Genomic DNA, 24,549 nt, shown 5'->3' on the forward strand with positions numbered 1-24,549 from the left:
TTTTTTTCTACTTTATGTGAAATAGTCTATGAATAGTTATTTGGGTTTCTCCAAATTATTCAGTATTGAACTTAGAGTATGAATTGCACAATGTGGAAAAAATACAGGAATAAATATTTTAAATACACTCATCTAGAAATATAGAAAGCTTTGAGGTGAGAAACAAATATTGGATTAGCTCATGCTCCTGCTCTTAATAATTTTTAATGTAATTTTGATGTCTCCATTTTCATTTGAGAGATAGATAATAATGTATGTAATGAAGTGGAATTTTATCCTTACTATATGTAAGTGCTGTCAAGGTTGAGAATCCTAAAGGGACAATTTGAAGTGAGGCCCCGTTTATTGCTCCACTCGTTTGAAACCAAATGGATCCAGATTCTTATCTACTATAAAAGAAGAAAATCTAGTGCTTTTTCATACATATTTTTTGCTAGAAGAACTTTTTTTGGTTAACCACCTCTGGTCATTCAGAATGAGCTGCACAATGGTGCTATAACTCCATGGTCTCTTGCTACCTGACCCTCAGAGGTCAGCAGGGAGCCTCCCAGGAACCCAATCTGATACATTTCAAATGTTGCTGATTGTGCACTCAGAGGGAAAAAAGAGAGTCAGAAAGGTCTCAAACAGACATTGTACCTTCTCACAACTTGTTAGCCAGGACTAGCTACATAGTCCCACTTATGCTAGGAAATGCATTTCTAGTATGTGCTCTGAAATGGCACACATCTGAGCCATTTTCATCTGTAAAATAGGTATAAACTGTTTGCTTTGCAGGACTCTAATGAAACTTAGAGATATCCGATAACTTAGAAGCAGAGATATTACTTTGCCAACAAAGTTCTGTCTAGTCAAGGCTATGGTTTTTCCAGTGGTCATGTATGGATGTGAGAGTTGGAAGAAAGCTGAGCACCAAAGAATTGATGCTTTTGAACTGTGGTGTTGGAGAAGACTCTTGAGAGTCTCTTGGACTGCAAGGAGATCCAACCAGTCTATCCTAAAGGAGATCAGTCCTGGGTGTTCATTGGAAGGACTGATGCTGAAACTCCAGTCCTTTGACCACTTCATGCGAAGAGTTGACTCATTGGAAAAGACCCTGATGCTGGGAGGGATTGAGGACAGGAGGAGAAGGGGACGACAGAGGATGAGATGGCTGGATGGCATCACTGACGCGATGGATGTGAGTTTGGGTGAACTCTGGGAGTTGGTGATGGACAGGGAGGCCTGGCGTGCTGTGATTCATGGGGTCGCAAGGAGTCAGACACTACTGAGCGACTGAACTGAACGGAACTGAACTGAATGAAACTTAAGATAAATTAGACAAAGTCTGAGAGAGAATCCTGTTAGGTATTCTCTCATTGGATCCACAGTATCTTATGTGTGCTGCTTTGTAACAGCAGAACCTGGGTTTTTGGAAGTACTTGGGAATCATGATCATGAGCTGCTGACAAACTTCTGTATTGGGTCATCATCATGAGCATAAATAATCTCCTCCTCTTCTTTCTTCTCCTTTTCCTTTTTCCCTTCTCCTCTTTTTCCTCTTCTTAGCCCCCTCCTCTTATTTTTCTCTCCTCTTTCTTCCTTTACCATAATCATCAACTATGTGGAAACCATTCATTTGCAGGTCTTTTAACATTTCACCATCATACATATGTCTGAGAAAGCAAATTGTATTTCCCATCATGAGACAGAAAATCAGTCTGGAAAATTGCCTTTTGCTTAATTGTGAATAGTTCTAACCATCACATGCTATGTGGCAGAAAACTCAGATATCTCTTTGAATAGAAGAGTTTTGCCATAGGAAATTCCAACAAAATCCTTTTATTTGGTTGAAAAAATATATATATTTTACATTCATAGTTTTAAAACTTAAATGATTCTATTCAGTGAGCACTCTGGCAAAAGGCTGTTCTTTAGTGCCATTCATCCAGAGCTGAGTGTGTGTGTGCTTATATTGAATTTATCTTTGAATTTTGTTTGAATTACTCACAATCTGCCAAATTAGGAAAATTAACTGCTCTGGAATACAGATGATATTAAGAGCAATTAAGAACGTTAACATCAATTGCCAAAAATTAAACTTTATTTTCTCTTGATATTTAAGTGGCATAGTCAGCTATGCCCCCTGCTTCTAAGTGATCCATATCAGAGAAATCAGGGACACCAGAGAAGGAAGAGGGCAAAGCCAGGATTTGATTGCAAGCAGAATAAAAGTGGATTGGGAGAGACGGATGCTAGATTTTAAACAGTAATAGATGAGGCTGAGAGAGACTTCGAGAGAAAAAGTTTCATTAACAACACAGCCTTATGTCAGAGATTATATTAAGGGCATAGCTGTTTTGGCTAATCTCAAGAGCCATCATTAAGCTGAGAAAGAGAAGCTCGGATTGAGAACTCAGCAAATGATTCAGGCTGGAAGCAGGAAAATTTTGAGTTTAGTTAATGGAACATGAAACTGATGGAAACAAGTAGCACAGAAGCCTAAGTTGCTGAAGGAATTTTATTGCCAAAGAAGCCCTTAAATATGTGAGCCTTTATAACAACACTTGGGCCCCAATACTTGTACTAGCAGGAAGCAGGTCTGAAAATTTGTATAGGCCCTAAGAAAGGCATAGCATGAATATCCATTTTAGATGTGGCCAGAGATGGCAAGGAAGAAACAAACTCCTGGAGGCTTGAACAGGGGCTTTTGGGAATGGTAGATTAAGTGAATTTCTTCCAGAAATCAGAACAGAGCCTAATAAAAGAATTTACCATCCCCATCTTCCCTGGTGGCTCAGATGGTAAAGCATCTGCCTACAATGAGGGAGACCCAGGTTCAATCCCTGGGTTGGGAAAATCTCCTGGAGAAGGAAATGGCAACCCACTCCAGTATTCTTGCCTGGAAAATCCACCAGACAGAGCAGCCTGGTGGTCTACAGTTCATGGGGTCCCAAGGAATCAGACACGACTGAGTGACTTCACTAAGGACAAAAGAACTATATAATGCCTGACAGAGTTTCAGCATTTCTGTGGATCCATAATATGATTATCACGTGGTTATCATGTCCCTGCTACCATCATTGTATATTATATATGAAGGATAACTTGTCTTCCTGGTTTATACTTTTCTTGATTCGAAGAAGAGACATACATGCCTTATGAGGAAGTCTGTGCACACCCTGGAGGGCTTGGACTTGGAGCTGGAAACGGTATCTAGATGGATCTTGTAGTCATCCCTCTGGGGAGCTGTGTATGCTCTGTGTGTAAGCAGGAAAGACAGATCCGAGCAGCCCAACCAAAGAGCATACCCCATTTTCTTTGAGTAGAGTTGTTGCCAGAGAGCAGTAGACCAACGGGGACTACACTTCCCAGCATGTTTTTCATTTAGGTGAGGCTGAATGACTAATTTTCACCAATGAAATGTGAGCCAAGTGATGTGTGTCACTTCCTGGATGAAGTAGTTAAGGAACCTGCACACTTTTATTCCTGCACACTCCCCAATCTGGTAGCTGAATGAAGCTGATGGTTAATTTTTTGTGTCAACTTGACTGGACTAAATGCCCAGATAGTAAGTAAAGCATTATTTCTGTACGTGTCTGTAAGGATGTTCCTAGAAAAGATTAGCTTTTGAATGGGGAAACTGAGTAAAGATTGCCCTCATCAATGTGGGTGGGCATCATCTAATCCTTTGCTGCTGCTGCTGCTGCTGCTAAGTCACTTCAGTCATGTCCGACTCTGTGCAACCCCATAGACGGCAGCCCACCAGGCTCCCCAGTCCCTGGGATTCTCCAGGCAAGAACACTGGAGTGGGCTGCCATTTCCTTCTCCAGTGCATGAAAGTGAAAAGTGAAAGTGAAGTCGCTCAGTCGTGTCCAACTCCTAGCAACTCCATGGACTGCAGCCTACCAGGCTCCTCCATCCATGGGATTTGTCAGGCAAGAGTACTGGAGTGGGTTGCCATTGCCTTCTTCGCCAATCCTTTGAGGGCCTGTATAAAAAAAGGTAGAGGAGGGATGTATTTGTTCTCTACTTATGCTGGGACATTCATTTTCTCCTGTCCCCCAGCATTGGCACCCCTGGTTCTCAGGCCTTTGGGTATGGACTTGAACTACATTATCAGCTTTTTGGGCCTCCAGTTTACAGTCAGAAGATTGTGGGACTTTTTAGCCTCTTATTAAGTACATGAACTTATCCCTCATATCTTTGTAAATATCTACATCTGTATCAATATATTTTTCTATCTTCTATTGGTTCTATTTCTGTGGAAAACACTAATACACTGCCCAAGAAGAACTTTGAAGCTACAGTGAAGATGTCAAACCCTCCATTAGCAAGGTTTGGGGTGGGGGTGGTGGGGGCTGTCTACTCCACAGTTATTCAGGAAACTGTGCTGATAAGGACTCTGTCATCTTCAGCGTATGACTTCCCAGATCACCCTGGTTGTCAGTATTTCGCCAGCAGACGGAAAAAGACAGCATGGAGACTTTCATGTCAGTTGGTTAGCACTCAACCTCATTGCCACATCTAACTGCAAAAGAGTCTGAGAAATGTTGTCCAGCAGTATATCCAGGAAAAAGAAGAAATGGCTTTGATGGACGGCTAGATAATCCCTGCCAAAATGTGTGACCTGGTTCCAGTCAATTTCCTGATTGATATTTACTGTTTCTAATTATTTTCTTCATTTTTGCTTACCAAAACCCTCATCTAATTAACTATGAGTATCTGACTTGTTTTTCCCTCAAGTGAATTATGTTAAGTATCTCATTATTATGTTCAATTATTATCCCCAAACTTAATGACTTAAAAATAAACTTTTATTATTTGAGACCAGCTTAGCTATGTGGTTTTGGCTCAGGGCCTCCCCTAAAGTTGCAATCAAGATATTGGCTGGGGCTATAGCATTTCAAGGCCTGACTGGGACTGGAGGAGTCAGTTCCAAGACAGCTCACTCATGAGGCTGGCAAGTATGTGCTAGCTGTTGGTGGGAGACCTTGGTTTCTTAACACACGGGCCTCTCCATAGGGCTTCTTAAGGTTACTGCTGGAGTCCCCAGAAGAGAAAGATACTAAACAGAAAGAGAATGCTGCAAAGTTTCCTATGGCCAAGTTTCAGAAGTCAAACACTGTCCCTTCCACCACATTCTATGTAAGTCCAGTCCACATTCAAGGAAAGGGGAACTAGGCTCCACCTTATGAAGGAGAGAGTGTCGAAATAGGTACCTATATTTTAAAACCTCCACACTCAGAGTTTTTATTTTTCTAAATCCTTTCATCCGCTTTAGTGTTGCTAATATACTTCTTTAGCTAATTGGTACTTTAATTAACTCCTTTATTTAGTTACTATTTTAATTAACATTCCCATTTTTAGGAATATTAATTACATCTTTTATTTGGATGTATTAAAAAGAGTGCTGAATTTGATCTTTAAAAAGTCAGCTGACTTTGGGTCTGGCAGAGAAAATTTAGGCTTTCAAGCCCGAATGGAGAGAGACCTAGCTAGGTCTGTGAATATGGGCTATAATTAACAATAAACTGACCTTAAAAGAAGAGGCAAGCATTCTACTTCAAAATATAAAATGTGCACCATGATTTGGGGGAAAATCTCCAGATCCCGTTTCTTTTTCACCTTTGCAATGACAAATCTGACCAATTCTCGAAACACCCATATTTATCTATTATGGTGTGTGCATATTCAGTTGCTCATTTGTGTCCGACTCTTGTAATCCCATGAGCAGTAGCCCTCCAGGCTCCTCTGTCCATGGATTTTCCAAGCAAGAATACTGAAGTGGGTTGCCATTTCCTACTCCAGGGAGTCTTCCCCTCCCAGGATCGAACCTACATCTCTTGCATCTCCTGAATTGGCAGACGGATTCTTTAACACTGTGCCACCTGGGAAGCCACATCTATTATGGTTGACAATCATTATTACATCATATAAACAAGTGATTGACTAAATTGATGCTTAAATAGGTTAATGATGAAAACTAACACTATTGAGTACTTAAAATGTTCCATGCCCCAGTTTTCATATTTGCTCATTTAATCCCCACAATGATCCTATGAGGTAGGTTCTCTGATTATTCTGATGTTATCCATGAACAAAGGTAGATTTAGCATTATCAAGAAATTATTAGCTTGCCCAAATTATTAGCTATGTCACATAGTTTATAAGTGGCAGAGCTGGGATTCAAATCCAGAGTTTGACTGGTTAATACACTTGCTAAATAAAGTAAATGGTGGAGTTGAGATTTCCCATCCAAGTCTGACACAAAAATTCATGCTCTTTATATCTGTACTAAGCTGCCATTCACTTCTGTAGTTATTTTCACCTGATGCCCATCCTTCTCACTGCCAAGGCCAACCTCATTGATGATTACTGTCATCACCATTGATTTCTCCTTTGTTTAAATGACCATAGCGCTTACTACCTGTGTCTCTATTCAACAATTCACCCATGTAGGCTGCCTTGTGATAGCATTAGTCACTTAGTTGTGTTCGACTCTTTGTGACCCAGTGGACTGTAGCCTGCCAGGCTCCTCTGTTTATGGGATTCCCTGGAGTAGGAAATGGCAAGAATACTGGAGTGGGTTTCCGTTATTTTCTTCAGGGAATCTTCCTGACCCAGGGATTGAACCTGCATCTCCTGCATTGTAGGCAGATTATTTACCATCTGAGCCACCAGGGAGGCCCAGGATGGCTTGTATTGATCACTGTTTCATGGATTAGGCATTTCTCTCCAGTTAGACATTAAACTCTGGGAGGACATGAACCTCACTTACCTCCATAGTCCTTGCTGCTGCTGCTGCTAAGTTGCTTCAGTTGTGCCCAACTCTGTGCAAACCCATAGATGGCAGCCCACCAGGCTCCCCCATCCCTGGGATTCTCCAGGCAAGAACACTGGAGTGGGTTGCCATTTCCTTCTCCAATGCATAAAAGTGAAAATTGAAAGTGAAGTTGCTCAGTCCTGTCTACTCTCAGCGACCCTATGGACTGCAGCCCACCAGGCTCCTCTGTCCATGGGATTTTCCTGGCAAGAGTACTGGAGTGGGGTGCCATTTCTTTCTCCACCATATTCTCTAGATTAACATTAATACTATACCAGTCACTTGGTGATTATTCATGATTTGCATAAATAGGAACATGATAAATTCTCCTGATTTATAAATTCTTGCAAAAACATAATCTCGCCCCATAATAAAGTTGCCTCTTATCCTGAAAACCAGGATAAGAAAAGAACCCAACAACAGAAAAACACCCTAGAGGAGCACTACAAAGTGGATTAACGTTGGAAACCATGACACAGTGATTGTAAAGAACAATGACTTCCACTTGCAGAGCCAAAGGCTAAGGCATAACTTAATAAAACTTCACTAATTTTTAATAGATGATATTCAGAATCATTTACTTCCAATAGAAATGGAGTTTCAGAATATCATTTCAAGACAAGTTGAGTAGAAATAGTCAAAGAGATAGATATAATTATTTATAAAGATATTTATCACTGCATTAACTAAAACAATGAAATATTGAAAACAATCTCATAGTTCTATAATAGGAGGATTTCTGAGATAGGGTAAGCCCGTAAAATGGATCACTGTAAAACCCCTAAACATGATTTGCAGAGATTTTTAAGGATATGGAGAAATGCCCATAAAATAACATTAAGTAAAGAAGTTCTTTATTTAGAACCTTTTTTCAAATATAGCATCATCCCAATTGTGTGCTATTGATGTTATTCATATATACATAAGACAGAAGGAAACATCAAAATGTAGTTATCTCTAGAGTGGGATTATTGGTGATTTCTTTTTTGTTGTTGTTGTATTTTATAGATTTTATTTTTAAATGTGCTTTAAATTTTTTACCAAACATTTTTATAATACAGTATTTGGGTTTCCCTGATGTCTCAGATGGTAAAGAATATGCCTGCCAATGCAGGAGACCAAGTGTTCTATTCCTGGGTTGGGAAGATCCCCTAGAGAAGGGAATGGCTACCAACTCTTGTATTCTTGCCTGGAGAATCCTATGGACAGAGGGGCTACAATCCATGGAATTGCAAAGAGTTGAACACGACTGAATGATGAAGGACACACAATATTTATCCAAAGGATTTACAGATATTAACTCATTTAATTTCACCCTCATAAGAACCCTAATATAAAAAGCAGAGATATTACTTTGCCAACAAAAGTCCATCTAGTCAAGGCTATGGTTTTTCCAGTGGTCATGTATGGACTGAGCACCAAAGAATTGATGCTTTTGAACTGTGGTGTTGGAGAGGACTCTTGGGAGTCCCGTGGACTGCAAGGAGGTCCAACCAGTCCATCCTAAAGGAGATTAATCCTGGGTATTCATTGGAAGGACTAATGTTGAAGCTGAAACTCCAATACTTTGGCCACGTGATGCAAAGAGTTGACTCACTGGAAAAGACCCTGATGCTGGGAGGGATTGGGTGCAGGAGGAGAAGGGCATGACAGAGGATAAGATGGCTGGATGGCATCACCGACTTGATGGACATGAGTTTGAGTGAACTCTGGGAGTTGGTGATGGACAGGGAGCCCTGGTGTGCTGTGATTCATGGGGTGAATCAAGGAGTCAGACACGACTGAGCTACTGAACTGAACTGAACTGACTGAAGAACCTTAATCGGTAGGTACTGTTGTTACCTCAGTGTTATTGATGATGAAAGCAGAAGGGTTTAAAAATTTCCCCAAGGTCACACAGATAGTAAGTTGTGGAAGCAGGATTTGAGCCCATGTATTTAACTATACTACCATTGTGAAAGGTTTTTAAAACCAGAAAGTAAAATAAGTTTTAATTGGAGAAAATTAAGAGCTAATTACCCAGACTTCTGTGGGCTCATATAAGAAGATAAGAAAGCAACAAGAAAATTTCAGCTATTCATTAGGGAAGACTATTGTGATATTCAGGATTATTACACTAACAGTTAAAAGGCAAAATGTGGGAAGTTCTCAGTGAGATGGGACAATAAAAATGGGATTGATGGTCTGTTATATGTAATGTCATCTTTCTGAGATTGGTGGTGTGACTCTCAAGATCCCTGCCAGGCCTATGAGTCAGTGATTCATGAAATAATAAAGCAGGTTTTCATGACCCAGTTTGTCCCCTAATTACATTTATACTCATCCTTTAAAGGAGCCACATAGATGAGACTCTCCTTCCTGTTATTATAATAATTTAATATTTTAATCTACAACCTAGAATAACAAACATAATCAAAATACTTTCTAAGAAGAGTCCACTGTTCCCTCACTTTTTTCTCAGACTTGAATTTGAATAAGTTGACTGAGGAAAATATAGTAGAAAGAACTCGTCAGCACATTGTCAGGTAAGTATAAGAATTACACCGTATAAATAGCTACGATGAATAATTTATTTGGTAGCTAGATGGCATTATATTTGGGCTGAGCTGTACTTTATCAGTTTTCCTTCCTCTTCTTTTAGGGCTTTTACAAGTTTAGGTTTCGCGTCAGAATATACGTCAAGGAAAAAGAAATACCTGTTTAACAATCAAAAATATTATTTGCCAAGAGGCCTGTAGTTACTTTGGAAGTTGATATTATTGTTGTTAATTTCTATCCAATTGCAATAGGAAAACAGTTCAATTCAGTTCAGTCGCTCAGTCGTGTCTGACTCGTCGTGATCCCATGGAACACAGCAATCCAGGCCTCCCGGTCCATCACCAACTGCCAGAGTTTACTCAACTCATCTCCATTGAGTTGGTGATGCCATCCAACCATTTCATCCTCTGTTGTCCCCTTCTCCTCCTGGCTTCAATCTTTCCCAGCATCAGGGTCTTTTCAAATGAGTCAGCTCTTTGCATCATGTGGCCAAAGTAATTGAGTTTCAGCTTCAACATCAGTCCTTCCAATGAACACTCAGGACTGATCTCCTTCAGGATGGACTGGTTGGATCTCCTTACAGTCCAAGGGACTCTCAAGAGTCTTCTCCAACACCACAGTTCAAAAGCATCAATTCTTCGGTGCTCAGCTTTCTTTATAGTCCAAGTCTCACGTCCATACATTACTACTGGAAAAACCATAGCCTTGACTAGATGGGCCTTTGTTGGCAAAGTATGTCTGTGTTTTAATATGCTGTCTAGGCTGGTCATAACTTTCCTTTCAAGGAGTAAGCATCTTTTAATTTCATGGCTGCAGTCACCATTTGCAGTGATTTTGGAGCCCCCCAAAATAAAGTCTTCTACTGTTTCCCCATGTATTTGCCATGAAATGATGGGACCAGAAGCTATGATCTTAGTATTTTGAATTTTGAGTTTTAAACCAACTTTTTCACTCTCCTCTTTCACTTTCATCAAGTGTTCTTTAGTTCCTCTTTGCTTTCTGCCATAAGGGTGGTGTCATCTTCATATCTGAGCTTACTGATATTTCTCCCAGGAATCTTGATTCCAGCTTGTGTTCCATCCAGCCAGCATTTCTCATGATGTACTCTGCATATAACTTAAATAAGCAGGGTGACAATATACAGCCTTGACGGACTCCTTTTCCTGTTTGGAACCAGTCTGTTGTTCCATGTCCAGTTCTAACTGTTGCTTCCTGACCTGCATACAGATTTCTCAAGAGGCAGGTCAGGTGGTTTGGTATTCCAATCTCTCTCAGAATTTCCCACAGTTTATTGTGATCCACACAGTCAAAGGCTTTGGCATAGTCAATAAAGCAGAAACAGATGTCTTTCTGGAACTCTCTTGCTTTTTTGATGATCCAGGGGATGTTGGCAATTTGATCTCTGGTTCCCCTGCCTTTTTTAAACCAGCTTGAACATCTGAAAGTTCATGGCTCACGTATTGCTGAAGCCTGGGTTGGAGAATTTTGAGCATTACTTTACTAGCATGTGAGATGAGTACAATTGTGCAGTAGTTTGAGCATTCTTTGGCATTGCCTTTCTTTGGGATTGGAATGAAAACTGACCTTTTCCAGTCCTGTGGCCACTGCTGAGTTTTCCAAATTTGCTGGCATATTGAGTGCAGCACTTCCCAGCATCATCTTTAAGGATTTGAAATTACTCAACTGGAATTCCATCACCTCCACTAGCTTTGTTCATAGTGATGCTTCCGAAAGCCCATTTGACTTCACATTCCAGGATGTCTGGCTCTAGGTGAGTGACACACCATTGTGATTGTCTGGGTCATGAAGATCTTTTTTTGTACAGTTCTTCTGTGTATTCTTGCCATCTCTTCTTAATATCTTTTGCTTTTGTTAGGTCCATACCATTTCTGTCCCTTATTGAGCCCATCTTTGCATGAAATGTTCCCTTGGTATCTCTAATTTTCTTGAAGAGATCTCTAGTCTTTCCCATTCTGTTGTTTTCCTCTATTTCTTTGCATTGATCACTGAGGAAGGCTTTCTTTTCTCTCTTTGCCAATCTTTGGAACTCAGATTAGTAGAAAAATTACTAACTTATTTTCTTACTGTGCTAAGCCATATTGGTTTTAAAAAAGAATGGCTCACTTCGTAGCTTGTTACTCACAGACTGAACCTCTTCTTTCTCAGGGAGAGTGAGTGAAAAGTAAAACTATTCTATATGATAAATATGAAGAACTTGAGAGTTGGGTATAGGTATCTAGGGAGAAAAGAGGACAAAGGGAGAAAAGGGCAGAGGGAGAGGGCCCAGGAAAGAGGTTAGAGGACTCAGAAGGAAAAGCCTACTTATTCAAATTCCCAGTTGCAAAGATGGGTGAAGAGTCTGAATATCAGAGATGTTACATATTTAATATTAAGCTGGTCCCTGTTCCTAATTATTCTATATGTTCTCTTTCAATGTCTTCAAGCCTTTCATGCAAGTCAGCCATAGATAACAGCCTCATATTAGTAGAGCCAGGGGGAATTTAAGGATAGGACATAGAAGAAAAGGGCAGGCCCCTTGGCATTACCCCTCTGTTGATGCCCACATAGAGGAGGCACCAGTAGTTGAGAGGAATGGTTGTTCCTTTTTTCCTAAGTACTGTCATGTTAAACTGTGTGCATGAAGGACTATTTAAATAATCAGAAACATGTAAGGTTACTAGATGGAAGAATTGCTGTTTAATTCTAAGACTATACAAACAGTAGGTAGACCTATACCTGGCTGTGGAATAACTGAAGATCATCCTGGTTTCAAGAAATCAGATACACATTTCATTAACTGAAATAAAGATACTGATCAGAGAATTAGACCTTTCACTAGAGAAGTACCTTGAATACCTGCTTTGAATGCTAGGTGTTTGTATATATTTATTTCTCAAAGCACCGTCAAGAAGCTTCTCTGGTGGCTCAGTGGTAAAGAATCCACCTGTCAATGCATGAGACACAGGATTGATCCTTGATCTGAGGAGATCCTACATGCTGCAGAGCAACTAAGCCCATGCCCCACAACTATTGAGCTTGTGCTCTAGAGCCTGGGAGCCACGACTACTGAAGCCCATGCACCCCAGAGCCTGTGCTCTGCAGTAAGAGAAGCCACTGCAAAGAGAAGCATGTACCACAAATAGAGAGTAGCCCCCTCTAGCTGCAACTAGAGAAAGTCCACAGAGCAACCAAGACAGCGCAGCCAAAAATAAATAAATAAATAAAGTTATATTTTAAAAACTACCATTAAGGGTAGACATTCTTACCCAAGTTATAAGTGAATACATTCTGGTGCCCTTCATAGTCATCACTACTAATCTAAACCACAAATTCAAATCTCAATGAGCTATTGTTTCTTTTATATTATTTATAAAATCTCTACTGGTAATTAAATTCTAAATATTAGAATTAATTTTTTAAAAACATTCCAATACTATGCAAACTTTGTCATGCCTAGATTTGTGTTTATTTATCTAAATCCCAGGACAAAATTTTTAGCACTTTAGAAGCAAAGTTAGCATTTTTCAGAATTTATCTAAAATGCAGCTCTTTGCCTTTAACTGCTTGGGGTTTGTGTTTATTGTGGCTGACTCATAATGCCTACTTTATCTGAGCTGATTTGAGATATAACATATGGGAGTGTTACAATGGGGAAAAGGTTGGTTTCTTATATTCATCAATGGGAAGAGAGGAAGGGTTTAATTACAATTCAGCCAGTTACATGAGATAGTTTCATTCCATGAGAAATATGAACTAGGAAATATCTGGAAGACTGTAGTAAGGCACAATGAAAGAAAAAAATTTGGAGGAAATTCATTCTTTCATTCATTCAATAGTTTTCACTGATTGACTCTAGTGTTCTAGGAGTTTTGATAGGCAAATAGAACATAAAGGGAAGAAAAACCAACCCAGAAGCTATCTATCCTCAAGGAATTTTAATCTAGTGGAGAAGACAGGTGTGAATAAACCACATATGAAAATAATTAAATTCATGATAAAACAAAAGGGAAAAGCATGGGGAGAGATGAAACTATAATATGGTGAAGTGACACTTGGACTGAGACCTGAAAGCTGATGATGGTGGGAAGATAAATGCTGTCGTTCAGGTCACTGAAAGTGTCATCAAGGTAGGGTCTACCCACATGGTTGGACTGACAAATTTCTAAGTTCTCATGAGAAAGTCTGAAAGGAAGAACAGATTAAGAAATTAAAAGAAAATGTGGAGCTTACAATAAGCCCTGACCTTGTGTATTACTAAGTTTGCTTTGAAGGGTTTTCAGCCTGTTCATGAAAATCAGCTATTTGTCCTTAGGAAAATATATAAAACAATGGAGGATATTTTCCTTCATGTTGGAGGTAATCCAGCATGATGGAGGCTGAAGTCCCTCATGTCAGGGTGTATTATGTACTTTTATTCTTTGAATCTCTGAAAATGTAGTCATGTGTGCTTGGAGAGATGATGGAGATTATTGTCTATGCCAGCTTTATTTGTGTGCAAATAAATCCTGTTTAAAATTATGCCCATTCTATCAACTTTCATCTTTAGTGTTAATAGCAAAAACAATGAAACACTGCTAAATCATTTTCAAACATTACTGCATTTAATTGTAATTAGTTAAGAAGCATAGTAGGAAGCATTACTTTAGGTCGAAAAGGATTCTTTTTTTTTTTTTACCTTCCAAAAAGTTGTTTTATAATCTTTATTGGCCTTTCTTCCCAAAAGCTATGCAGAAAGGGACCAACCCCTTTGGCTAGGCCTGTTCTGTGTTGTGATATGATACAAACAGGAGCTAATTAATTTTTTTGGAAGGAAGTTATTTTTATATTTTTTTAGAACGAACCCTTGAAATAAATATTTTAAATAAAGGAATTGCCTGACCTTGGCAAAGTTTGGTTGATGTTATGAATATTAACCTGAAAGGACTAAGTAGAAAAAAAAAAAAACTTAGTTACTTGGCCAGGAAGAGTTTTTGGACTGCATATAATTTGAATGAGCTTCCCTGGTGGCTTAGACATTAAAAAGTCTGCCTGCAAATTGAAAGAGAAACGTGTACCCCAATGTTCATTGCAGCACTGTTTATAATAGCCAGGACATGGAAGCAATCTAGATGTCCATCAGCAGATGAATGGATAAGAAAGCTGTGGTACATATACACAATGGAGTATTACTCAGCCATTAAAAAGAATACATTTGAGTCAGTTCTAATGAGGTGGATGAAACTGGAGCCTATTATACAGAGTGAAGTAAGCCAGAAAGAAAAACACCAATACAGTATACTAACACATATATATGGAATTTAGAAAGATGGTAATGATAACCCTATATGCGAGACAGCAAAAGAGACACAGATGTAAAGAACAGACTTTTGGAGTCTGTGGGAGAGGGAGAGGGTGGGATGATTTGGGAGAATGGCATTGAAACAGGTATACTATCATGTAAGAAACGAATCGCTAGTCTAGATTTGATACAGGATGCTTGGGCCTGGTGCACTGGGATGACCCAGAGAGATGATATGGGGAGGGTGGTGGGAGGGGGGTTCAGGGTTGGGAACTCATGTACACCTGTGGTGGATTCATGTCAATGTATGGCAAAACCAATACAGTATTGTAAAAAAAAATAAAATTAAAAAAAAAAAAAGTCTGCCTGCAATGTGGGAGACCTGGGTTTGATCTCTGAGTTGGGAAGATCCCCTGGGGAAGGGAATGGCAACCCACTCCAGTATTCTTTCCTGGAGAATTCCATGGACAGAGGAGCCTGGATTTGAATAGATGGGGAGATGGGACAAGAGTAACATTTCTTTTTCCTGTGTCTTCTGTGAACAGAAGAATGGGAATGGGATTCCCTTGTAGCTCAGTTGGTAAAGAATCTGCCTGCAATGCAGGAGACCTGGGTTTGATCCCTGGGTTGGGAAGATCCCCTGGAGAAGGGAAAGGCTCCCCACTCCAGTATTCTGGCCTGGAGAATTCCATGGACATGTATAGTCCATGGGGTCGCAAAGAGTTAAACACAACTGAGTGACTTTCACTTCACTCTGTGAACAGAGGCCTCTCTTGGATCTGAGACTATCAGTTTTCAGGTCAAGGTGATTTTCTTGAGAAGAGAGTCAATTTAGATGCTGCTAAAATATCCTCCAATAATATGAAAAAGGCCTCTTTGCTTCAGGCATGGCATAGCTGTAGAACTATTCCTATGGCTCTTATTTAAAAACATAAGGTAAGTAGATGATCCTGGACTGAAGCTCAGGTTTCTTACTCCAGAAACCATGTTTTTAACCATGATAGCATGCAGAATCTAATATTGTATCAGTTACACTAAAGATGTTTATTAGATTAATGGAGGAATGGGTTCATGAATGAATAGAAACAAAAATTTGGTAAATGAATTCAGTGAGATTCTCTTGCAAAGGATAAAAGTTAATAAAGACTGCGGCTTTGGTGAAAACTGAAACACATAGAGCAAAATGACTCACGAAGGACCCTACACAAGTAAAGAGTTGTTAAAAAGCTTCTAGGAAAGGTTCTGGGTAGCTGGATTTCTTCTCAAAGAAGGGTCTCATAGTATTCAGAGGGAGGGAGAGAAAAAGATACAGTCAGACAGACAGACAGAGAAACAATGAGACAGAGCCCTGGTTTTTTGCTTAATTCAGGAATTCAGGACCTGGTGTATCTGACCTGCAATCAGAGGATGATCCTTTAGCTGAAATAGTCCAGCCAGTTCTGACCAGATACTTTGCCTTCTGCACAGCAGCTTGGCTTGAGTGTTGAACCAGTAAAAGCTTTGGGGGTTGTAGCAACACAGGATAGTTCACTATAGATCATTGTATAGAGTTACATCACTGTACCCTCTCCAGTTAATGACAGCCTTGGCCAGAGATCGTGTTAGACACCAGTCATCAGGTATGACATTGCTGCAGCCAGACTACAAAGTGACAAGGAGAGACTCTGAAAAAGGGCAAGAGGATAATTGCATCTCTTCTAAGGAGAGCTTCAGGCACTCATCCAAGTAAAGGTTAAGACAAGTTAATGTTGCAGTCAGAGCAGAAGCAAGCCACAAGCACTTGCTGCCTCTCACACTCCTGCCAATGAATGCATTCTGTCAAAACCACACTCTGAATGGACTTGCTAATAATCGTCTAGCTCTGCTATTGGCAACTCATCTCCTAAGATAGGATCTGTGACCAGCAAGGCCCATGAGACCCAGCATTGCTTCTCTGGTGCACTGGGCTTTTCATCCCACATTGCCAATCCCAAGACACTAGCTTGAGCCTTGTTCTGCTTTATCTAAGCTTCTTGAGGGTACCACTTGGTATCAACAGATCTATTATGGGGTCTGAATGTCAGTGTGCCCTTCTAATCCAGTCATCAGGTGTATTGGATGATCAAGTCATATCAAATCACTCTTGTTATAAGTCAAACATATATAATCGTTCAATTTAATGTATTTATTATACCACATTTTTTTGACCATATGTGTTTGTGTGCTAAGTCACTTCAGTCGTGTCTGACTCTTTGTGACCCCATGGACTGTAGCCTGTCAGGCTCCTCTGTCTATGCGATTCTCTAAGTAAGAATACTGGAGTGGGTTGCCACGCCCTGCTCCAGGGGATCTTCCCGACCCAGGATCAAACCCTCGTCTCTTGTGTCTCCTGCATTGGCAGGTGGGTTCTTTACCACTAGCACCAATATGTATATGTTTGGAATAGTATCCATGACTCTGTTCACAATTCCACCCTCTGAGTGCATAGCTCAAAGTAAATGTAAGATGGGAAAAGGGTATTTGTATATCTTACTCTCTTAATTTGGTTTTCCTCCATTACCAAGGTGATTACATATCTTTTCATAAGCTTATTGGCCATTTGCATTTCCTGTTTTGTGAACTGTCTTTACATGTGTCAGTCCTTCCCCTAATGCAAGTCAAGAGAGTTATGCCTGGTGGGTGGAGTTTTCCTAATACTTGCCTTCATGGAGGATGTAAATACGATGGATCCTGCAGGTAGGCAGAGAGCTCAGTTTGCTTGTTCACTTACTGGTTTTCAGCATCACCTTTGTTTCTGCTATGCATTTAAAAGTATACTTGCTCTGTTTTTACTTTGTGGTGGTTTTTCTTTTAATAAAGGGATTATTATGGTAATTTCCAAACTATTCCTGAAACTGGAAATTTTCTGTTAAATTTACTTTTGAGTTATTAGAAAATTCTTATAGAATTCACCAAATGATATGTTATAGCTACTGATATCTCTAAGATTGTAGCTGTATAACTGTTTGAAAGATATTCTGCTTTTAAAAATGTCATTTTCCTTAATTTATCTTTCTATTTTCTCATTAGTAGTGTATAGGAATGCAAGGGATTTCTGTTGCAACGAAAAGAATAAAATACTTAGGAATATATCTACCTAAAGAAACTAAAGATCTATATATTGAAAACTATAAAACACTGGTGAAAGAAATCAAAGAGGACACTAATAGATGGAGAAATATACCATGTTCATGGATTGGAAGAATCAATATAGTGAAAATGAGTATATTACCCAAAGCAATTTATAGATTCAATGCAATCCCTATCAAGCTACCAACGGTATTTTTCACAGAGCTAGAACAAATAATTTCACAATTTGTATGGAAATACAAAAAACCTCGAATAGCCAAAGAAATCTTGAGAAAGAAGAATGGAACTGGAGGAATCAACCTGCCTGACTTCAGGCTCTACTACAAAGCCACAGTCATCAAGACAGTATGGTACTGGCACAAAGACAGAAATATAGCTCAAAATGCACCTATGGACACCTTATCTTTGACAAAGGAGGCAAGAATATACAACGGATTAAAGACAACCTCTTTAACAAGTGGTGCTGGGAAAACTGGTCAACAACTTGTAAAAGAATGAAACTAGAACACTTTCTAACACCATTCACAAAAATAAACTCAAAATGGATTAAAGATCTAAACGTAAGACCAGAAACTATAAAACTCCTAGAGGAGAACATAGGCAAAACACTCTCCGACATAAATCACAGCAGGATCGTCTATGACCCACCTTCCAGAATACTGGAAATAAAAACAAAAATAAAGAAATGGGACCTAACTAAAATTAAAAGCTTCTGTACAACAAAGGAAACTATAAGCAAGGTGAAAAGACAGCCTTTGGAATGGGAGAAAATAATAGCAAATGAAGCAACTGACAAACAACTAATCTCAAAAATATACAAGCAACACCTGCAGCTCAATTTCAGAAAAATAAATGACCCAATCAAAAAATGGGCCAATGAACTAAATAGACATTTCTCCAAAGAAGACATACAGATGGCTAACAAACACATGAAAAGATGCTCAACATCACTCATTATCAGAGAAATGCAAATCAAAACCACAATGAGGTACCATTTCATGCCAGTCAGAATGGCTGCGATCCAAAAGTCTACAAGCAATAAATACTGGAGAGGGTGTGGAGAAAAGGGAACCCTCTTACACTCTTGGTGGGAAAGCAAACTAATACAGCCACTATGGAGAACAGTGTGGAGATTCCTTAAAAAACTGGAAATAGAACTGCCTTATGACCCAGCAATCCCACTGTTGGGCATACACATGGAGGAAACCAGAACTGAAAGAAACACGTGTATCCCAATGTTCATCACAGCACTGTTTATAATAGCCAGGACATGGAAGCAATCTAGATGTCCATCAGCAGACGAATGAATGGTACATATATATACACAATGAAGTATTACTCAGCCATTAAAAAGAATATATTTAAATCAGTTTTAATGAGGTGGATGAAACGGGAGCCTATTATACAGAGTGAAGTAAGCCATAAAGAAAAACACCAATACAGTATACTAATGCATATATATGGAATTGAGAAAGATGGTAATGATAACCCTGTATGCAAGACAGCAAAAAGAGACATAGATGTATCTTTTGGACTCTGTGGGAGAGGGAGAGGGTGGGATGATTTGGGAGAATGGCATTGAAACATGTATAATATCATATAATATCATATTATATAATATCATATAATCGCCAGTCCAGGTTCAATGCAGGATACAGGATGCTTGGGGCTGGTGCACTGGGATGACCCAGAGGGATGGTATGGGGAGGGAGTGGGAGGGGGATTCAGGATGGGGAACACGTGTATACCCGTGGCAGATTCATGTTGATGTATGACAAAACCAAAACAATATTGTAAAGTAATTAGCCTCCAATTAAAATAAATAAATTTAAATTAAAAAAATAAAACTGTCATTTTAAAATGCTCAGAGCAGGGGGAAAAAAGAATTTAATTTCTGGTGGCTCAGATAGTAAAGAATCTGCCTGCAATGAAGGAGACTCAGGTTAGATCCCTGGGTCAGGAAGATCTCCTGGAGAAGGAAATGGCAACCCACTCTAGTATTCTTGCCTGGGAAATCCCATGGATGGAGGAGCCTGGTAGGCTATAGTCCATGGGTTCACAAAGAGCTGGATGTGACTGAGTGACTAACACCTTCACTTTCTTTCTTGATAACACGAGAAAAAAGCACAATTCAATAGACAAGTGAAATACGCAGAGTTCAATACATAAATGATTCAGTACTAACTAAGCCAGTAATGGTATAGACTCCAGAGTAAATTTCAAAGCATTTACTAAGGTGAAATTGCTCCTAATTTAAACAGGGTAAACTACTGTATGCAAGACAGCAAAAGAGACACAGATGTATAGAACGGACTTTTGGACTCTGAGGGAGAGAGAGAGGGTGGGATGATTTGGGAGAATGGAACTGAAACATGTATACTATCATGTAAGAAATGAATCACCAGTCTATGTTCGATACAGGATACAGGATGCTTAGGGCTGGTGCATAGCGATGATCCAGAGAGATGATATGAGGTGGGAGGTGGGAAGGGGGTTCAGGATTGGGAACTCATGTACACCCATGGCAGATTTATGTCAATGTATGGCAAAACCAATACAGTATTCTAAAGTAAAATAAAGTAAAAACAAAAATTAAAAAAAAATAATAAAATAAACAGGGTAAAATAAAAGACCTGACCAAGGAAGTCATAGGAAAATTGACCACATTAATATATTGTTAATTCTGGCACTGTTAGGCTCATTTTCTCTGTAACAACCACATAAAATTTAAAAGTACATACATGGCTGCTTCTTGAAGGCAATAAAAGCAATTTATTGGTTTAAAAAAAAATAAAAGAGAAGCAATTTATAGCAGCAAGCACTTAAGTCAACTTTGTTAAGGTCTTTTCTCTGATAAAAGTAATTAATTAATTCACCCCATATGTAAGCATATGAATACCCTTAAAAAGACAGCAAAATAACATATCTTCAGAATATTATAATATTTGAAAATCAATCACCATATTATTTTTTGTGTGTTGAGGTAAATATTGATGTATAAATCTGTGGAACACTATATAGTAATACAAAGAGAATATTATATACTTCTTTTAAAGGGATTTCACTAAATTAAGGCTACATATTTCTTATCTTTAAATTATCGACATCAAGGATGATCCTCACCATTTAGCCTGAGTAATCCTAATCAGGCATCACTGTCTCTTACTGCCAGCAGTAAGAACTACCTGGCTTCTTAAATGCTGAGTTTGTAGACTCCAAATTAGGAAATGAAAGAACAGCCTATAATCTTATCCTCTTCTAGTAATGCTCCTTTGGGTATAATCACCAACTCTTAAGGAAAAAAAATGATTTATGGAATTACTGAGGTCTGTGGTCAAAGCAGAGGTCTGCTGGGAATAATGAGCAGTGTTGGTGCTATAAGCTTGGAACTTCTGCTTTACCAGGTAAAAGAAACATTTCCCCAATTTAGTATCATTTTCAGAGTTCCTGTAACATGTCCCAACCCAGTCATTTTGAACATAATTACAAGGAGATGTTAGGTGTAGCCTTATGAAGAAAAAATGATTTTATTTCAAGCAGTGGTCTCACTCTGTTCCTCTAAATTTGCAGATATGTATCTTAGATTGTAAGGAATGAACATGTTGATTTGATAAGTTTCAGGTCCTTGTTCAAACAAAAACACTGATGTTAAATATCTCAAGAATATACTGTAACAGATTCAGTCACTTCCATCTATTTTTAAGTCAGAAAGGGAAACCAAGAGATGAAGTGATTTCCCATGTGCTATTTACTAAAACATACAGGTGAGGAGGAGGAGAAGGCAATGGCACCCCACTCCAGTACTCTTGCCTGGAAAATCCCATGGATGGAGGAGCCTGGTAGGCTGCAGTCCAGGGGGTCTCGAAGAGTCGGACACGACTGAGCGACTTCACTTTCAATTTTCACTTTCAGTCATTGGAGAAGGAAATGGCAACCCACCCCAGTGTTCTTGCCTGGAGAATCTCAGGGACGGGGGAGCCTGGTGGGCTGCCATCTATGGGGTCGTACAGAGTCGGACACAGCTGAAGCGACTTAGCAGCAGCAGCACAGGTGAGGAGGACCCAAGAATTCTGTAAATGCAAACACTTTTTTTTTTATCATATATTAAAAGAGCTCCCCAATTTCTGAACATGGTAAAATTTAACTTCTATATCATCCAGTACATTTACATTCCCAAGTTCTGGAATGTTGTCTTTCATTTTGTTGAAGGTGGATAAATCTAAGTGTTTTAAAAATTTAATAAAATGATAAAGTAAATAACTTTGAAAGTTCAGAAACAAATTCAAACTCTTTCAATTATACCTTACTTTCTTATCACACAGTATTTTGTTGTTGATTTCAAGTGAATAGAATATGCTCATAGGACCCCTTTAAGTACTGACTGAATGACAAACACCAAAAACAAACAAACAAAACAAAACACTTTTTATTCCCTTTCATTCCTATATTCTTCAGTTCCTAATAATATACATTTTCCTGTATTTTTTTCTCTTTTTATCTGTTCATACTCTTCTCTAAACCTTAAGTTCACTTTAATTTGATAATAAATTTATGTTGCTATTGATATTCAATCAATAACTTCCACTCTGACCTTAATTCATATGTGAGTTTTATAAAAATATAGTACCTATTTTTTGTGTGTATCTCCTGTCTTAAATAAATTTATTTGTTGTTTATTTGCTAATGAAGCAAATCAGTAACATAATTCAAAATGATTCTTAAATTTCTGTTAAAAAGCAAGGGTATAGAATGCAAAAGTGAGATTCTTTTTTAAATTGAAGTTTAATACAGAAATCTTAGTTAGTCTTGGACCCTTGAGAAATAAAATCAGTGATGCCAGCTAACTATTTTATTATAGTATAAAATGTCCTCTTTAGAATTAATTTTGAAAGACATATTTTTAAGTGGGACTTACAACCTTATTTTCTTCAGCCATATTTTTTAAATTATTATTTTTAATAATAATTCTTATCAAAGTACAGTCAATTTACAATGATGTGTTAGTTTCAGGTATGTATGTGTATATATATATATATATATACACACACACATATATCCACTGTTTTTTAGATTCTTTTCTTGTATAGGCCATTGCAGAGTATTGAATAGAGTTCCCTGTACTATACTACAGTTGGACTGTGTTAGTTATCTATTTTATCTATAGTAGCATATATTTTACAGTATGCCTACTCTTTGACTGATAGCTGATTTCTCATTAGAAACAATGGCTCCCAAAAGGCAATGAATATCTTTAATATGCTGAAGGAAAAATGTATTGTTAACCTGTAAGTCTATAGCCAATGGAAATATGCTCCAGAAATAAAACTCAATAAAAACATTTTCAAACAGACAAAAATAGAAGTTTTAATCTCCAACCATCCTGCACTACAAGAAATGTTGAAGGAAGTTCTGGCAGAAGGAAAATGATATCAGAGGAAGCCTCATCAGAAAAGAAAAGCATAATAAAGGAAAAGTATATAGGTTGTATTCATTTTCTATTCTATGTAACATCACAGATGTTTGCAGCTCAAAACAGTGCACATTTGTTATTTCACAGTTTCTGTGAGTTAGGCATCCAGGTACAGTTTAACTGCATTGTCTGCTCAGGGTCTCACAAGGCAGCAATCAAGGTGTGAGCCAAGCTGCTTTCTCTTTTGGTAACTTAGAAAAGCTATGGCTAATGTAGACAGTGTATTAAAAAGCAAAGATATCACTTTGCTGACAAGGGTGCGTATAGTCAAAGCTATAGTTTTTCCAGTAGTCATGTACAGATGTAAGAGTTGGACCATAAAGAAGGCTGAGAACCGAAGAATTGATGCTTTTGAAATGTGGTGTTGGAGAAGACTCTTGAGAGTCCCTTGGAAAGCAAGGAGATCAAACCAGTCAATCCTAAGGGAAATCAACCCTGAATATTCATTGGGAGGACTAATGCTAAAGTTGAAGCTACAACAGTTTGGCCCCCTGATGGGAAGAGTCAACCGTTGGAAAAGATCCTGATGCTAAAAAAGATTAAAAGCAGAAGAAGTAGGAAACAGAGAATGAGATGGTTGGATGGCATCATCAACTCAATGGTCATGAGTTTGAGCAAATTCCAGGAGATATTGAAGGACAAGGAAGTCTGGAGTGCTGCAATCCATGAGGTTGCAAAGAGTCTGACATGACCCTGCAACTGAACAACAACAAATTTGACTGGGGAGGAATATGCTTCCAGGATCACTCAGGTTGCTAGCAGAATTCATTTCCTTGAGGTTGTAAGACTGAGAACCCTGGTTTCCTGCTGGCTATTGGTCACAGTTCTGAGAGGCTACCAGAAGTTTTAGAGGCAGCTTGCAGTTAATTGCTACATGGCCAGTAACTTCATAACCACCAAGGGGGTCTCTAGAATCAGTCTGCTAACAAGACAGCATCTCATACAATGTAATCACGGGTGTGACATCCTATTATATTTGCCATCTTCTATTGGTTAGAAGCAGGTCAGACTTCCTGCCCACTCTAAAGTAGAGCAGATTATAAAAGGGCATATAGACCCAAACACAGGAATCATGGTGGTGGGCACCCCAGGGCCTGTCTATCACATAGGTAAATATAAAAAATGTTTTTATTACCTGTAATATATTTTAAAATTAATTTTAAAAACTGCTCACAGATTAAAACAAAAATAATCACTATATAATGGAATTTTAGCATTCATAGAAGTAAAACACATGTCAACAACAGCAAAAGAGGAGTAAAGGATAAAATGGATTTTGCACTTTTCAGTTTTTTTATAGTGCTCATGAGGTCAATCATTTGATAGTAAATTGTGATAAGTTAAAGATGC

The sequence above is a fragment of the Oryx dammah genome, unplaced genomic scaffold, assembly GCF_014754425.2.
Source record: "Oryx dammah isolate SB20612 unplaced genomic scaffold, SCBI_Odam_1.1 HiC_scaffold_19, whole genome shotgun sequence".
In the NCBI taxonomy this organism is placed as follows: Eukaryota; Metazoa; Chordata; class Mammalia; order Artiodactyla; family Bovidae; genus Oryx; species Oryx dammah.